This window comes from Drosophila melanogaster, chromosome X (genome assembly GCF_000001215.4).
Source record: "Drosophila melanogaster chromosome X".
NCBI classification, from domain to species: Eukaryota; Metazoa; Arthropoda; class Insecta; order Diptera; family Drosophilidae; genus Drosophila; species Drosophila melanogaster.
In genome coordinates, this window is record NC_004354.4 from 4,039,307 (window position 1) to 4,053,292 (window position 13,986).

At 44.3% G+C, this 13,986-nt stretch overlaps 1 long non-coding RNA gene across 1 annotated transcript; it reads right to left on the reverse strand.

Moving 5' to 3' along the window:
* Nucleotides 1-8,289: 8,289 nt before the first annotated feature.
* On the reverse strand, nt 8,290-9,898 carry lncRNA:CR45482 (long non-coding RNA:CR45482). The gene has a single exon (NR_123786.1). It is a non-coding gene; the product is annotated as a long non-coding RNA:CR45482 (long non-coding RNA).
* Between the last annotated feature and the right edge of the window lie 4,088 nt (nt 9,899-13,986).

Sequence of the window (13,986 nt, forward strand, 5' to 3'; positions counted from 1 at the left end):
TGATAACTGTAAACTCGTCTATAGCTCGAAGCGAGGTTGCTCGGTTGGTTATACCAAGATTTTGCCATCGTCTGCGTTTGGGCCAACACACACACACACACACACGCGCACTCAGTCATTTGGTGTTGAATTTTTTGGCTACCCACACACACACATGCGAACACATGCCCGTTTCGTTCATTTCCTTGTGCATTCATTTGCCTTCATAAAATATAAACAGCGTATTAAAATGTATGAATATCTCAAGCGTCGCCCCCTGACCCCCTGACCCCCTCCCCCCTGAAAAGGACCCCATTGGCCCCATCGAAGGAACCCCCCACGCCCAGCCACGCCCCTGGCAACAGCTAATGTTGATAAGTGAAGTTATGACTTTGCCCGCCAGACAAACACACACCAGTGAAAAGTGAACTAAGGATGTGGAAAAGGGGCCGGGAGACTAGTGTGTTCCGAATTCTGGCTATAAGGGTTTGAGTTATTAGATCTATGCTGCAATAGTCGTCCTGAGATATAAACTTATACACATATGACTTAGCCAGCTAATGAAAGCCCGAAAATATTTGACAGAGTTCCGTTTAAATTATACTCTTTAATATTGATACAAAATTAATAAAATCCTTCTTGGTTAGTTTAATATTAATTTCTTGGCAATTTTCCGTTTTTAAATGCCGAGTGAAGTGTGCAAACACCCCTATCGTTACTACTACTACTACTACTACTTTACCCCTTGGCTGTCTGCTATTTCCATTAGCATAACAGGCACAAGTTTTTGATAAATTAAGTGTTTATCCATGGCCTGAACTCTCGCTGAGCTAAGCTAATCTAAACTGAACCGAACTGGCATGAATTGGACGCGACGGGATTGGATTGGATTGCCTTGGATGGAATGGGAAGTGCCGGCGCACTAATTTGACTCACTTGGCACACACTCAGCCCCCGGAACTTGGGTTGCTTTTTTTGCCTCTTCCGGGGGAGGTGTTGACAGCTCAAATATGCCCAGGATCCCCAGGATCCCAAAAACACGGTCCCTGGCCAACAGCGTTGACCTTTCACAAAAAAAAAAACGAAAAACGAAAAAGCCAGCTACAAAAGGTGGGACCGCATATGCAAATCAGCTTGGTTAGGGCCCATTTCCATACCCATTTCCATTCCCATTTCCCGACGAGTGCATGCGGTTAGCGGACTTTGAAGTTGAAACTCAATTACGCAAAATTCTCACACGTTGGCGCCTCGGAATTGGGGATGGTGACCGGTTGGTTCGACCCACTGGTGATGTGGGTGCACCTGGTTCCCGTTAAATTGCAAGCGGCCATTCACGACTATCAGGAATCATGTGCCCTCATCCCTAAGTACTAAGCTCATTCCGCAGCAGCAGCAGCTTCGGTTTCAGTTACGTTCTTCGCTTGCTGGCCATAAAAACAATTTGGCTAATTGGCCGAGCTTTTTTGGGCCGTGACTCAGGTGTCGCGAGCATCTGGTCCAGAAATCGCGTTATTTCACGGCTGCCAGCAGCCATAATCTGGCTTATTTTTGTTGACTGGGCTTATTAATGCGTAAAAGGATTCCAGTTGTGTGCCTGAGTTGGTTTATTTCAGATGAATAATTTCTAAAAATCCTTGATACATTTTAGCTTGATGCTTTTAACGAATTCATAGTTTCAATAGTTCCACTTGAAGTATATATATTTTTAGAAAGCAGTTCATATATTTGCATCACCTTTTTCCCCGCTTTCTTGTTGGCATTAAATATTTTTCTAGATAAAACCAAATCAGATCTGATTCTACTTGTTGAACCGCCGTCACACATTTTCTCCCAATCAGTGGGTGCTTAACCATTTTCTACCCCGCTTAGTGCCCCACTAATCTCCATCTGTTCCCGACTTCCAAACACTCCACTTTACATATCCAGCTAATTCCTGCGATGAGCACACACAATGGCCCACTTTGTGCCGCAGCAAAAGTGGAACGTGCCCGGTGAAAAAAATCGCATATCTAAAAAGGCGTGAAAATAATTTGCATAAATTTATGCCCTTTGATCGCTTCAATTGCTTCAGAGCCCGCGAGTTCTGGATGCTGGGTGGCAGCGTCGAACGGGGGGCAGTGGGGAGTGGGGTGTGGTTTCTGGGATGGCACTGAGTGCCACCTAATCGACGGCCGTCATGGGAACAAGACCAGCAATGGACGAAGGGGGCGTTGGCATCGTTTAGGGATGCGCTCGTTCTCAAGTGTTTACTCTACAGCTGCCACGCCCCCTTGGGCTATTGCAGTCGCAAAAAAAAAAAAGAAAAAGAAGTGAGAGAAACCTTGCTGCACGTAACAAAAATATTCCCTTTTTTAATTGCTATGTATTATAAAAATAGTAGATGTATTTTCCCAACTTCTTGAAATTTATGTATGTATTGGTAGAGTGTTGACCCAGGTAATTTCTTCGAAATTCTCAGTACAATTTTCCTTCAAGTGTATCGTTCTACATTCTAATTTGTCGCCGACTGCAACTTTGAAGTGCTGTGAACGCTGGCTGCTGGATTCTGGATTCTGGATGGGTCGCCACTTGAGCTGCCTAAAATGGCACTTTAGTGCCTTTTGGGGCGTGTGAAAACAAAGGCGCCAAGTGTCGTGTAGCGTCATTGAGTTTGCCGACACTTGCACACAAATACCGACAGTGCCGCCCATCTCATACTACTCTATATATAAATATATATGCATGTATATATATATATATATATATATATAAATATATATATTTGCCCCCTGGTCCCGGGGTTCCTGGCAATTTTCACGTTTAAGCATCTTGAAAATTGTGTCAATTTGTTGAAAATGTCGCTGGAGAATTTGCTGTGGCCGCCAGCTTTAGCCCCCCCCCCCCCCTTCCACTCCCTCTTCCACACTAAAGTAGGCTCATGGGAGGAGTGGGAGTGGACAACCTCCCCCGGACACACACACACACACACACACACCCACACATTGTCCGGTTTTTGGGGCTGGCCCAAAAAAGTATGCTACAACAAAGTAAATATCAATCTAGCCCAAAGTTTGTGGCGAACTAAGGGTCGGGGGGGTGTTGGTTTAAAAACGGGAAGGGAGAGTGGTTGCTGCAGAGAGAAAAAAAATATAAAAGATGTCTTTCAGCTAGATTTTGGATTTTCAATTGTAGCAAATTGCAGTTGCTTAAAACATCTAACTTCCAGGCAATCTTGGTGAAGATTCCTTTTATGAAGTAACAATTTTGTTTAATTGAAATGAGTTTTTTGTTTCGCTAGCACCGCAACGTATCCTTTAAAGTGGATGTCATGTCTTTTTGTCGAGGCATGGAGAACTCGAATTGGAAATGAGTTTAGATGGGTGGCTTTTGCTCCTTTATTTTATTTTATTTTTTTTTTGGAATCTGCCACGCCTCGAAAACAAATTCGGATAAGGGGCAGGAATGCATAGATGGAACAGCTGTGGCCATTTGCCTTCGACGGCTTTCGGCTTTTGCTCTCCGCAACATCATCCATCCCAAACGAAGGACAATGAACGATGGATGAGGTTGACGCACATTAACACACATTGTACTTAGCAATAAAGGATTGTATGGCGAGCATTCAGTCGACTTTGAGATACCTTTTATTGTCGTGCATATCTACGAAGTCTAGACCGCTGCAACTCTTAAGACTAATGTAGTTTTTAACATCAATTTGCAAAAAAAAAAAAAAAAGTCCTTAAAAATAAGTTGTAATCGTACCACAGATGAGTTATGCCAATCTAAAAATAAGAGGTACATAGTTCACTTTTTACCAAGTTCCCAAATGAAAATGTCCCAGAATTAAAAAAAAAAGAAACAGAAGCTGTTTAAATGCATATACGTATAAGGGGCGAGAAAAGGGGTGCTAACGGGTGGGTGTGTTTGTCCTTTTTGCGAAAATCTGATTAAAATATTTGAGTTTGCCTTTTAATGTGATTTCTGAGCATAATAAAAAGCCAGGCCCAAAGTCCGTTTCTATTTTTTGGATACCGAAAAAGAACTGTTGCCGTGTCCGGCGTTTGGTCAGCACCGGATAACGGCTGCAAGGGGTTGCTCTCCATCCGGACAACGGACACTGGTCTGCGGACACTGGACTGCGGACTTCGGACTGATTTAGTTGCCATTTGGCTTGCGGAATGGCCAGCCCTTTTCTCACCCAACCATCCAACTGTCCATCCTTTTTATTGCTAGTTCTTTTTTGATGACTCCAAATTGCCGTTTGGGCGGCTAAAGGGACAAAGTAAAATAAAACAAAGTAATTTGCGTGTAATGAGGGACAAATGAAGCCCTTCAACGATCGATTGCACTTCGATCGATGGGGAAGAAACGCCCATTTCTGCATCCCATCACCATCTCCACATCCCACCTGCTGCCCGCCGCCTCTGGTCATGTGAACTTAATTAATTAAGGCCCTCGGTCGACAGCTGGTCCGGAGACCCAAAAAAAGCGGTGGATTCACTCAAGCGTTCGTTAATGCAAATCAGTGCCCATGTCTTCTGTCTGTTCCTCTATCTCCGCCCCTTAATCGTAATGGTTAAAAAAAAACACTGGGAAAAAATCCCTAAAATTATTAATTATCCACAAATTTAATTACTTGAAAAGTACTCTCTCTCATACAAACTCAATTTAATGCAGTAAAAATCGGAAAATGCATTCCGCTGTTTCAATTTAATCACTTGAAGCCTATAGATTTCATTTGATTTAGATTTAGATTTCGCAGTGCCTATTTATTTTTTACATTTTACATTCTCATATTTTCTTTGCCAGGGCCTTTTCCTTTGGCCAGCTTTTCCTTTTCACTTGATGGTTGTTTGTTAATTTGCGAAAGCCCCCCCCACCAGCCATTCGAAAAGTGAAAGGGGGGAGGGTTTTTGGGCTGTCCGCCCATGTGGCTATAATTTGTTGACGTTTGACTTTGTGCGTCTAATTGTGAGATGGCCGAGTTCTTTGGGGAATGCACCACTGGACGGTGGCTTGGGGAGGGGAGCTTTAGGAGATTGGTCACTTTGATGTGGCGCCGCTGTGGGAAACGCGTAATTTACTTGCCCTCTTTCATTTTTTTTTTTTTTAGCTCTTCACATTTCTGGTTTTGCCCCTCGCTAATGAAGTGATTATGCATTTTTCAGTGGGTAGTGGTGGTTCTATATAGATATGTATATATATTTAGATATTTATATATTTTTATATAAAGTATATATTTATATTTTGTATATGTATAGAATTTCGTTGGGACTACCGCTTTCGGGTGCTCCAGTATTTACGGAGCGTAAGTAAGTGCCAGAAGTGGAATATTAATTTCCTCGGACGATCTTAGCACAAAGCTAAGGATGGCTAAGGCAAGTCCTAGTCCTTAGCCCAAACCGCTTTTCCCGTGGGCAGTCATGCGTGTCCTTTCGTGTCCTGGACAGTTACCAAAAGGGGGGCGTGGCAGGGATGTAGTGGTGGGCGGAATGTACATAGTTGAAAATTCGTTAATGGTCACTGCGCAATGTGAAGTTTCAAGTCAGGGGCAGTGCAAATGAATCTTGGGTCCACACAGAAACACCCGCACACACACACACACACACACTTGCACACTCGAAGGACTCTCTCGCACACATGCGTGTGTGCACATTTTGGCAAGTTAAAGTTCTTAGAAATCCTTGAGTGCACACAAAAACAAATAAACAACGAAATAGACAAACAGCATGAATGCCACCCCCTCCAAAAAATGTGGGCGAAACGGTGGGGGGGAGGGGGCGGTGTGTTCAGTGGGTGGTGCTCTGCCATGTTCTGTGGTTAATTTGTGTGCTTAAAAGCGCTTTACGACTTTGCTGCATTTATGCCCCAAGAATAAGTGCAGAAATATGGCGAAGGGGTCTTGCTCTGGGTGGAAAAGGATGACTTCTCCATGGAGTTTGGGATAGTTCGGGGGTCACGAGGTCGGTCAGCAGCAGTGACAGTGTCCAAAATTTATGTGCATTGCAAGTGTCAAACTATTTCTACTCACACGAGAGGAGCACATGCAAACGAGTCTCCAGATGTGTACATGTGTTGTGCTTGCCTAGCTAGAGATGGAAAATAAAATCAAATATATGAGTTTGAAAATAATTTCGAAATCGAAATGGATTTGAACGGGAATTTTAACTCGGCTCATTTAAGCAAATTGTGTTTCAATATGCTCTTTACTTTGAAAGTAAGTTACGCATAGATTTGACTATTTTCCAGCTTAAATACTTTCGGAACTGCGCAACAACAACATGACTTACTTCCGATAGTTGCCGACTGACTTTTCGACTTGGCCATCTTTAGAGCGACGTATGCCATGGAATTTTCAATTTTCTTAGCCAACCCATGTGTGTGCGTCTTGGGCGTTTTGGCTAGCGCCTGTTGTTTGGCCAGCATCTGAATGAATGACTTTAAATTGAAATGCGATTACATGACCAGGACACGCACTTAGAGCCGGCTTAGGACAACAGAAACAGAAACAGGCAGCAGAGGACAGGACACACGGAAAGGATAGGATAGGACTGGATAGGACACTCTGGCTGGTCGGGTGTGCAGGAGGTCAAACGTTTTGGGCCAACCAGAAACTGCAAGACGGATGGGAGACTTAAGAAAGGAGTCCTGGACCCGAGGACTCTAAGACTCGAGCCAGGACCAGCTCTAAGGATTCCTGCCCAGCTGCTTCGGCTGGCTGAATTGCTGGTATTTGTTGCCAAACTTTCAGCCAAGACGTGTGTGCGTCTCGAATGGTTTTAAATTTCATTAAGTTTAGTTTTATTGCACACAAGCCAGAAGCAAATTGTGTCCTGCCCGGGGTCTCTACGTTTGCATACCATTGCCCAGCCTCCACGGCCATCAATTCATCTTAAAGATAACTTTAAGAAAATCAAGAAAAATATAAAAGAAAACAGGGATAAATACCAAAAAAAAAAAAAAAAAAAAATGGGGAGGAGGGAAAATGTCTCGGCATAAATCGAGGGCGCTAGGGCGTCATGATTAAGGGGTTTGCTGCTTGTCGCTTTTAATTTTTTATTTTCGTTCTCATTATTCGCGTATTTTTTTTATTTTTTTATTTTGGTCCCAGATTCGGATCGAGATCCAGATATCCTGGGCTCCTTTGGCCGGCTGGTATCCCGCGGATACTTCCGCTTAACGGTTACATTTATAATTACATTTTAATTAGATTCATTCGGCTGTAAAGTGTCCCTTTGTGTGATTCTCTCTGGCTGCTTAATGAATGAGTCCTGCGCATCCCGCGAATCCGCGGATGCGAATGCGGATGCGAACGCCTCTCCTCTGTTACCCAGATATCTGGCCACAGCTTAAGGCGACCGTCGTCCTTTCATTCGATTTCCAATTTGTATTTTACCTTCACTCGGGCCAACCATGCTTCTTGATGAAACTTCTTGTTTGTTATAGCTAACGAAATAATACATTATCAAACTCATATTTGATGTCACAAATTTTAGTTGCAAGCTATAAGAAATGAGCTGAAAACTCGTTAAATTTTTAACTCGCTTTCCTTATTTTTATAGTCATATATTATAAGTCTAGCTTAAACTTGTAAATGTCTAAAAGAGTGTTTTTTAAAGAGTATTTCCAGTTCTGCGTTCTTCTGGCGGCGCCAGAATGTTTTTTTCCTATTACTTCGTTCGCTGGCCTTTTTTCCATTCACTGGCAGCTGCATTTTTAATGACTCTGATTTATTAATGGCGGCCGGCTGATTAAGGCCTACAAGCCCAGTGACCCCCCCAGCTCCCGGTTTCTGGTTCTCCATAACCACTGAGTCGTGCCCGCACTCCTGGAATCGTTGCTAAATATAAATTAGACAACGTTGGCTGCGTCTTCGACCTGGCAGCAAACAAAGGACCCCGGACCAGGACTTAACTCTTCCGCCGTGGATACGTGGATCTTCTTCTATATATACATATATATATATATATATATATGTATATAGTTATATATGAAAAGGATAAATATGTGTGTGAGTTAGCTGGTAAATCTCAGACTTGGCCGACCAAAACGCGACGACGTGCGACGCCGCTTAACTGTTTAATAACATTTGGCTGCTTCACGGACCCTTCTGGTCCTTGTTCTTATCCTGGCTCTTGGTCCTGCTGTCTGCCCTTGGTCCTGCCGATACCTTGTTTTCTCAGATTGCAGGGGCATATTGCGCTATTTAGTAGCTCGCACTTTTCCTTGTGGCAACTACTATTACATTTGGTTCATTTAATTAATAACTAATGTTTTATAATTTTGCTTTAGTATAAAGCGCATTTTAAGGGATATATAACTGCGATTGCTGGGTATATCTGCGTTGGTAAAGTCAACCATATCCTGGCGACTTGTTCCGGTTGTGGGAGCTGCATGTGAGACGTCGCCGGTGCCGCCGAACGACGACTCATTGTCTCTGGCTTTTGCCCTACTCCCCATTTTTTCTGGGCCGGTCCATGGGAACGGCTTGAAGTTCCACGTCGTTGATTTTATTAGTCTCCAGCGAACAATTCGAAAAATTTGTACGCTCTGCCCGAGAAAAATTTTGGGCTCTGGTGTTCTTTTATTTAATTTTTTTTTTTCTCTTTTTTTTTTTGTATTTTTGGGTTCTTTATTCGTCGTTCTGGTTCTGTTTCTGCCGCCTTTTGGTTTGATTTTATTTTATTTCTCTGTTCCGGTAAGCCTTTGAGCCTGGGAGCCTGGAATCCAATAGCAGTCGATTTTCTTTGGAATTCTTTGGCCTTCGTTGCTGTTGTTGTTGTTGTTGTTGCTGATGGTTTGGTTTTGGCGGCTCAGGCAAAAGGATTGCGAATGGCGGAGGACCAAGGAGCAAGGACTAACGACTTGCGCCGGGCGACGTCGTCTAATGGCAACTTGTTAAATTGTAAAATTGGAAAACAAGTTGTTTTCGTTCCTTTTATTAGGTTGCCGCCTCAATGCCTCAGTCACTCCCCCATTTTTCCGCCGAACATCAATTGCATTAGAGGAAGCAAGCCCATTCGAACCGAGAGCCAAGAACCCAACGCAACCCATCCATCCAGCCATCCAGCTATCCATCCAACCACCCATCCATCGTCTGCCGTGTTCCACGGGCCATTTAGCTTTAACCCGAGCACACGCACTCGCCTCCAACATCCGATATCCTGGCGAGGAGTAATGGAGTAATGGAGCTGATATGCAGATGTGTCTAAGGTATTTAAAGCATCAAAGTGAGGACATTAAGTTCTTCTAACCACTAGTTCTAGTTCTTTAAGCACTTCTTTAAAATCTATGCAAGACCGAACGAATTACATTAATTGGTCAACTTATGCAACCAAGAAGTAATATTTGATTATATCAAAAACAATAATTTACTTTACTTTAATCAAACGAAGCAAACAAGTCGCTGCAAGTAAGTGTACTTACTTGATTAATAAAGTCGCCAACGAGGTGTTCTAGTTTGCTCATTAAACCTCATCCGCGTGGCATCTCCAACTACGGGTTGGTCGTCTCCGGAACTGTCTGCGTTGTCCATGGCAACGGGCCGTGACAATTACGCCTGGGAACTTCAAAAGAGACATCCTCTCGACGGCTTTTTAATTTCCAGCCGTGTGTCAAATGGGTCGCCGTTGCTGCTCATTTACTGATTTACTCCTGGCTTTTGGTTTTCGTTCTTATCCTCGCCTTATCGCCCCGAACATCGCCCATCGTCGTGTTTGATTTCAAAGTATCATTGGAAAGTCCTTTATCCGCTCAAGTGCCAACTACGATGGACTACGATGGAAAGGGGTTAATGGTTGGGAGCATCGTCTCCACAGCCTGAGCTCATTTTCGTCTTTGAGGGCCGAAAAATTGAGGAACGCCCCGGGCGAAGTGAGATGTGCCCTCCAAGATATCAATGCCTTTTGTTGGCCATCCTTCAGGCCGGAGGATATTGTTGCTTTCGAAATGCTCTTCTTGTTGTCGATGACACCTGAAGGTCCTTTTGGTTACTTAAATGCAGCCGGGCGGCTTGTTTTGATCCCCTCCACATCAAGTGATGGCTGCACGTAATTAACTCAGGTAAATAAAGGCCAGTGGTGAATGGTTGGATGGTGTTTTTGGAGGGGATTCTCTTGATTCAACATTTTGTTTCGAACGCTTTCATTTCTTTGATTGTTAGCAAACGCCTACGTGTTTCCTATGTTGACAATGAAACCCCAGTGCACACAGATTGTGCGGCTTTTAATGATTAGTAAAATAAAGCCATAATGTGAGATTGTGTGCTTGGCTTAAAGCTTGATTTTATGAGTTACTATCTTTTTTTTGGGGACTGCCAGGCATCAGTTGAAAATTCGATTAAATGCTGCAATTTAATGCCGCACTCACACACACACACAGATGATGCGGTGCAGACACTCGACATTTGAGATAAGAACTTCTGCCAGGTGAAAGGGGAGCGTGGTTGGGTTTGATGCTGGGAGGGACATGGCCAAGGACGATGAGGGACGCTCCCCGGCAAAGTGAACGCATAATTAAATTACGCAGCGAGAGGAGCAGCAGGCAAGGCGAAAGAGTTAGACAAATAAGCTCAGGTATTAACCTCTGGCACGCTAACACACACACACACACACACACACACACAGATACATAGAGAGAGCAGCAGACGGAAGCCGAAGGAGCAGCCTCCAACCAACACTTCCCCTGGCCACCGTTTCGAGGTCGCCTCCATTGTGCGCCACAGCGTTCATTAATTCGATTTCCATAACAATTTATTCATAAGACAATGTCTGGCACCGTTATTTTATCTGGCGATGTGCGGTAACGGTAACGCCACTTAGCCACCCCCAACCACCCAACCCACGAGCCACCCATCGAACCGCCCAAGGAAAACCCAGTGCCGTCGTCTGCAATCCTTTCTCGAGAGGAAAGCGCCATAAAATATTTTTATGTGCGAACACTCTATAAATGTGTTGGGAGTCACCGATGGGAAAAGCGCGGGGAAATGGTAGCTGCAAATGCGGGAAAAGCGCCAAAAGCTGGGAAACCGGCAGCGGGAACCTTTTGGCTACCGTTGCTCTTTGCGGTTGCCATACACACGGCAAAAGGCGAAATGCACTGTCAGAAAAGTGCATCGATTACGATCCAACTTATAATTAAACAAACAAGATACTATCGGTATGAAAGTTTAGTTGTCTAAGCTAATATGCTTCAATCAATTCGAGATATTCATAAGTTCTCGCATTGAAAGAGTCAAACTAATTAACTGACATTTTCTGACAGTGTAATTAACATCATTTATGTGTGTGCGTCTGAGCTGGGACGGTGTAGTAGTGTGGGTGGTGCAAAAATTATCTTCAACACCTTCGAACTTTAAAATTAAATGAGGATTAGCGCCGACAACGCAAAGCTCCAGCTCCAGCCCCAGCCCCAGCTTCCCAACTCCAGCTCCAGATTGGGTCTTACCTATGAATCCAGGACGTGGCTGGTCCTGCGTGTGTTCACCCTTCCGCCGTTGCCGCCGCTGCTTTTCATTAAGGCACTTGGGATCCGGGATCTTTGCTGTCTGCATCGCTTTCTTTCGCAGCTTCCACTTCAGTTTTATGCCGCTCATTTGCATTTTTCGACTGCAGCACACAGTCACCAGGTGACAGGTGGCCAGCTGAGCAGATGGGCAGGTGGGCAGATGGGCGCTTAGAAGAAGGGACACAAGCGGAGAGTAGCTGGGATCTTTGGCCGGGTTAGTGCGTGCCGGATTTATGACAAGGAGCTTCACGGGTTTTCTTAAAGCACTCACCTACACCTTCGTTCCATTCGATTCGTTGTCCTGGGCAACCGGGACATCGGCTGGCTAAATGGAAACAAAAAGGCGAAACCAATTACCTGCATATCATTGCCACGCCCACCGTAAATTAACAATATTATGGGGCGGCTGGTGGTTTTGCTTGCTTTTCTTTTCCTTTCGTTTCGTATTTCTTGCAAAGCGCATTTCTGTGGCCATCCAGCCGCAAGTGCCTGGCACCGACAGGCAGCACCAAAAGTGACTTTATTGCGCCTGTCGATTGCGAATATTTTGGTTTTTGGTTTCCTGTATTTTTTTTTATTTTTTTTTTTTTTTTTATTTGTATTTGCCACTGTTGCATGTTGACGATGGGGACGCGGTGGAATGACGGTTGCAAAAGGAGGCGGTTTCGGGGCAAAACACTTTGCCAAATTGGTAAAGAAATGCAAAAGTACAATGTGCCCTTTATCGAAGTACCTAATACCCTGTAATATTGCTGTGTGCTAGAAAAAAAAAAACGCCTGCCAATAAATTATTAGCATTTTTCCGTAGCGCAGACAACACTTTGTAGTATCGCAATCGGTTTAACCTTTCGATTTTCGGGCTATTATGTCCTTGCTACCCTCAGTGAAAATAAAAATCAAGACCCCAGACATCGTCGTCGCGATTTTCCCGTTTGCCCTTTTCCGATTTTGGCATTGCGATTGTAAGATTGCAAAACAACAGGACGACCTTAGCTCCATTAGCCCGATCATAGTTGTAGTTGTAACTCATGTGGGTGTCTGTCCGCATGTCCTTTAATGTGCCCGTGTGTGTGTGTCTGTGTGTGCGAGGATATGGCTGCAGGCGCTGGGCGATTGGCTTGCGATTTGATTTGTTTGTTCAGCTGTTGCCGCTTTCCGTTTGTTAAATAATTAAATTAAAGTAAACGAAACAAAACGAAACGAAACCTGTCGTCCTCATCATTGTCGTTGTCATCCTGGTTGTCTTTGTATTGGATTGGCTTCACTGCCTTACATATGCGCCACATGATTCCACGAACTTAAGCAAACGAGCTCCTCAAGTTTCGCTGGCGAACCAAAGACGTGGAAACCTTAAAGACAAGATAGCCATGGATATCTAATTAGTTGGCCTTTTGAATACATATTGTTTGATATTATGAATATTCTACGCAATCAGCAATTTCACTTGGCTTTTCTAGTATAGTATATGTGTATCTGCCGCTGATTCATGCAAATGTTCCGCGTTCAGGTGACCATATCCATGAAGTCGTCCCCCAAGCGACTTCCATGCGAATCCTTTGTTATCCAGTCCGATGGACACGGGATAAACATGTTGCCAGACCACCCTGTCCAGCTACCACATTCCCCGATGGATTCCATTCAGCAGCCGAAAAACAGTAACAGTAACAGTAACAGAAACAGAAACATTGGCCAACGCGACGTCCGCTTCCTTTTCCGCATAGCTGCGATCCTTGACGGTCTGGCCTGTGTCCCAGGGAATTCTTTGTATTTATATTGGGTTCTCACTGGCTTTTTTTTTCTGGTCCGTGGGACTCTGTGCCTTTTGAAGCCTTTTCACAGCATCGGACAAAGGGAATTGCTGACAATGTCTGCACTCACAAGCTACTGGCTGGAATGGGAATCTCCAGTTTTGCTTCTGGTTGGGATTGGAGCTTAACAAATTTCAATTAGCAACCAACTGACGCATCTTGACCAAGTCAGTTGCTTTACTTCTTGGCAGGAATTTACTGGAATTCCTCTACGCTCTTCTTTTACGCTTGTGTTTATTTGGCAAGTGCTTAATTTTATTTGGGGACACCCATATTACACAAAAAAACGAAAATAGCTAAAGAAAATAATAAAAAGGCAGCTGTATTTTAATGCACTACTCAGCAGTGGCTTTTCCGCTCGCAGCGGGCGATTTTTCGCCAGTGGCAAAAGAAAGAAAAACAAAAAACGTATTTACCTCAAATTAAACATTATTATGCCAGGGGAGGCTGGTCATTTGAGGGTAGCCGCAGGGGGTGGCAGGTGGGTGGTTGGGTGGCTAGGTGGCTGGAGGTCGCGCGCGCTCTGGCTGACCGCAGTAAATCACGCCGTTAAATGGCGGCGACCGCTGGGCAGCGAAGCTCCCACCTCTGCCTTCTGCCCCCCATCCATCGACCTCTCGTACTTGGGCATATGTGAACGCTTTGAAGCACGTCCTGCTGCCGGTCCTTATACCCTTTTCATTTTGAAGAACTCTGGGTATATGTTGCATACACA